General features: G+C 41.1%; 1 pseudogene; it reads right to left on the reverse strand.

Annotated features, from left to right (window-relative positions):
* Nucleotides 1-3,705: 3,705 nt before the first annotated feature.
* The window catches only part of LOC103675058, a 1,550-nt pseudogene continuing 359 nt past the window's right edge, over nucleotides 3,706-4,896 (reverse strand).

The following is a 4,896-nucleotide window of genomic DNA, read 5'->3' on the forward strand; positions in this document are numbered from 1 at the left end:
ACCAAAGAGGTAGAAGATCTGTACTCCAAAACCTACAGAACAATGATGAAGGAAATTGAAGAGGACACACACAAAAAATGGAAAAACATTCCATGCTCATGGACTGCAAGAACAAATATTATTAAAATGTCTATACTACCCAAAGTAATCTACACATTTAATGTAATCCCTATCAAAATACCACCAGCATTTTTCACAGAGCTAAAACAAACTATCCTAAAATTTGTACAGAACCACAAAAGGCCCCAAAGAGCTTTTTCTTGAAAAAGAAGCAGTGCTGGAGGCATCACAATTCTGGATTTCAAGCTATAAAACAATGCTGTAGTCATCAAGACAGTATGGTACTAGCACAAAAACAAACACATAGATCAATGGAACAGAACAGAAAACCCAGAAATGGACCCACAACTGTATGGTCAACTAACCTCCCACAAAGCAGAAAAGAATATTCAGCGGAAAAAAGAGTCTTTTCAGCAAATGGTGCTGGGAAAACTGGACAGCTATATGCAGAAGAATGAAACTGGACCTCTTTCTTAAAGCATACACAAAAATGAATTCAAAATGAATGAAAGACCTAAATGTGATACAGGGAACCATTGAATTCCTAGAGGAGAAAACAGGCAGCAACCACTTTGACTTCTGTCATAGCAGCTTTTTACTAGACAGCTTTCGGGAGGCAAGGGGGGCAAAAGCAAAAATGAACTATTGGGACTTCATCAAGATAAAAAAAACTTCTGCACAGCAAAGGAAAGAACAAAACTAAAAAGCAACCTATGGAATGGGAGAAGATATTTGCAAATGACATATCTGATAAAGGGTTAGTATCCAGGGGCGCCTGGGTGGCTCAGTTGGGGTGCCTGGGTGGCTCAGCCATTAAGTGTCTGCCTTCGGCTCAGGTCATGGTCCCAGGGTCCTGGGATCAAGCCCCACATTGGGCTCTCTGCTCAGCAGGAAGCCTGCTTCTCCCTCTCCCACTCCCCCTCCCCCTGCTTGTGTCCCCTCTCTCGCTGTCTCTCTCTCTCTGTGTGTCAAATAAATAAATAAAATCTTAAAAAAGGGTTAGTATCCAAAATCTATAAAGAACTTATCAAATTCAACAGCCAAAGAATAAATAATCCAGTCAAGAAATGGGCAGAAGACATGAACAGACATTTCTCCAAAGAAGACACACAAATGGCTATAGACACAGGAAAAAATGCTCAACATCACTTGGCATCAGGGAAATACAAATCAAAACCACAATGAGAGGGGTGGCTGGGTGCCTCAGTTGGTTAAACATCTGCCTTCAGCTCAGGTCATGATCCCAGGGTCCTTGGATCAAGTCCCGCATCAGGCTCCCTGCTGAGGAGCCTGCTTCTCCCTCTCCCTCTGTCACTCCCCCTGCTTGTACTCTCTCTTGCTCGCTCTCTCTCTCTCAAATAAATGAATAAAATCTTAAAAAAAAAAACCCACAATGAGATACCACCTCACACCAGTCAGAATGGCTGAAATTAACAACTCAGAAAACAACAAATGTTGGCGAGGATGCAGAGAAAGGGGAACCCTCTTACATTGCTGGTGGGAATGCAAGCTGGTACAGCCACTCTGGAAAAGAGTATGGAGGCTCCTGAGGGAGTTGAAAATAGGGCTACCCTATGACCCACAAATTGCACTACTAGGTATATACCCCAAAGATACAAATGTATTGATCAGAAGGGGCACCTGCACCTCAATGTTTATAGCAGCAATGTCCACAATAGCCAAACTACAGAAAGAACCCAGATATCCAACCACAGATGAATGGATAAAGAAGTAGTATATATGTATATTACTCAGCCATCAAAAAATTGAAATCTTGCCATTTAAATGATGTGACTGAAACTAGAGGGTAGTATGCTAAGTGAAATAAGTCAATCAGAGGAAGACAATTATCACATGATTTCACTCATGTGGAATTTAAGAAACAAAACAGAGGAGCATAGAGGAAGGGAGGGAAAAATAGAACAAGAAGTAATCAGAGAGGAGACAAACTATAAGAGACACTGAAAGCTAGGAAAAAAAAACTGAGGGTTGCTGGATGGGAGGAGGGTGGGGGCGTGACATAGTGATGTAATGAGCAATTGGTGTCATATACAACTGATGAACCACTGAACTGTACCTCTGAAACTAATAATACACTATATGTTACTTAATTAAATTTACATAAAAAAGAAAATGCTTCCATCCCCAGGAATAAAGATGTTAGTTGAAAACAATAAATTCTAAGAGTTCTTTCTTTACTCAGGATACCCATCCCTTATCAGATATGATTTGCAAATATTTTCTCTGATTCTGTGGGTTGTCTTTCTACGCTGTTAGTCTCCTTTGATGCAAAAATTTTATATTTTGATGAAGTCCAATTGATCTATTTTTTTCTTTTTTCTTTTGTGCTTTTGCATTATGTTTCAGAAACTGTTGCCTAATTCAAGGTCACAAAGAGTTTACCCCTATATTTTAAGGTTTTTTTAGTAAGCTCTATGCCCAATATGGGGCTTGAACTCATGACCGTGAGATCAAGAGTTTCATGGTCTACTGACTGAGCCAGCCAGGCACCCCTCTTTTAAATTTTTTTTTTTTTGGTCTGCAGTAGCTTTAACAGAGAAACCAGGCTGCAGTAAGTAAGTCTACATGATCAGAGCAGATGGTGGTTATCTTTCCAAACTGTGAAGTATGAGCCCGGTTGCCAGCACACAAAGGTTAAACCAAAGCCCAGATATCCTCTTTCCTGGTTCTGCCCTGCATCACCAGCTCATGATGTGAGATGAGAGACTACACAACATCACTGAATGAAGTAAGAAGTCCAAATGGCCAGAAGCAACATCCTGACAGGAGACAATTAAATGATCATTGAAGAGGATGCTGAAATTAAGTTTAGTTACCTACTCTCTGATATTCTTTGACAAGGAAGGTGAGGATATTGGATGAACAGTAAATTATATTCTTCATTATTCAAGTAAGTAAATCCTATAGGATGGGGTTGATGGTCAATCAAGCAGTAGAATAGGATGAAAATCTAGACTAGTTATATATCCTCTGTGCCTAAAGAAAAGAACAGCAATGATAAAGGAGTAGAGAAGAACATTAAAATGCCTGAAAGTATTAAAAAGAAGAGCTTTTTTTCTTAAATAAGACAGGAAACAGCATCTTTTATTTTCCTCACTGCAGTGGCAGCAGACTTGCTGGTTTTCATGAAACATGATTCTGAAACAAGGTCTATTTGATAAGCTTGCTCAACAGGTGGACAAACATGAAGCTGACTGCTAATGTTAGAACTAGGTCTTCCCACAAAGCCTCTTGCAGGTGCTATTCTCATGCTGGATCTGCAGAGGTGCCCCCAGCACCATAAGGTGCTTCAGTTAATTCTGAAATATTGATTGCAGTGGCATGATTGACAGGTTTTTTTTCAGTAGTTATGTCTTTCTTGTACACGTAAACTTTTTTTGAACAGCTGGAGTTAAAGATGAGCAGGAGTTTGGTTTTGAGAGACAAAGTTTCAGACATCAGCCACAGATGCCTCTGCCCTATTTCACTACATGTTATTTTCTGAGAAACACATTCAATGGTTGAGTGTTAAGTACTGTGGTTGAAAGAAATGACCTGCTCACCACCATCCACCCTCCTTCCCCTCCATGTGAATCTCACAACAGCAGATGTTGTAGACAGGAAGGTTGTCTGTGTTCCCTTTCACCAGGGAAATTACTTGGAGACCTGGTGAATGGCATGGGTAAGATAGCCTACATTGTCCAAGGTGACCCCTGCCACAGAGATGTAGCCATCCTTTGTCATGTAGATGGAGAACTCCTTGGTCAGCCTCTCCACCTGTTCAGGCTTTAGTCCTGTGAAACAAAACATGCCAATCTGGTCAGTGATGTGCTGTCAGTAGTGGGGGAAGCCCTCCTTCTGGAGGTTGGAGACCAGCTGAGTCCACATGCTAATGATGTGGTGGGCCATGCCTTTTACTTCCTGCAGCCATTGTTTTCACAGGTCAGGGCTGGTCAGGATGGTCAAGGCAATGCAGGCCCCACTGATTGGAGGGTTGGAATACATGGGACAGATCAAGATCTTCAACTGTGACTCCACCCTTTTGGCTTCATCAGTATTTTTGCAGACCACAGTGAAGCTTCCCACGTGCTCACTGTATAAGCCCATGTTCTTGGCATCGGATTGGTAGAAACAAATATTAATGACCTGTTCAGTGAAGATGAAGTGGCACATAGCCCAGGCATCCTTGTTGCCATCACCACTGACAAAGCGTTGGTAAGCCATACCAAAGAATGCAAAAAGATTGTTTTTCTTCACCACTGTTGCTACTTCCTTCCATTGCTCAGGGCGAAAGCACATTCCTGTGGGATTGTGGGCACAGACATGCAAAAGAACATTTTGCTGTAGCATTTTTGAAATGTCCTCTATAGTGCCTCTGAAGTCCCAGCTGCATGTCTTGGGGTCTTAGTATCGATAACCATGTAGCTATATGCCAAAGTCCCTGAAGATGTGTGTACGATTTCCCTAGGATGGTTTGGGCAGAAAGACATCTCGGCCAAACTTAAAAAATCTTCGCAATAAACTGTCTCCAATCCTCAAGGTCCTGGTTCCAGAAATGGTCTGCATAGTGACATACTGGCTACTTTTCAACACTTCGTTATTCTCACCCAGGGCTAGTTCTGCTGATGCCTTACAAAATTCAGCAAGTCCCACAATGGGCAGATATTCTTTGTCCAAACTTTTTGCAGCTATCTGGGCCTTCACATTCTGAACACTAGGGAGCACATAAGCCTTTCCATTATCATCCTGGGGGCACAAAATCCCAGATTCTTTTTTTTTTATTTTTAATTTTATTTATTTATTTATTTATTTATTTATTTATTTATTTATTTATTT

Source organism: Ursus maritimus, assembly GCF_017311325.1.
Source record: "Ursus maritimus isolate PB19 chromosome X unlocalized genomic scaffold, ASM1731132v1 scaffold_X1, whole genome shotgun sequence".
Taxonomy (NCBI): domain Eukaryota; kingdom Metazoa; phylum Chordata; class Mammalia; order Carnivora; family Ursidae; genus Ursus; species Ursus maritimus.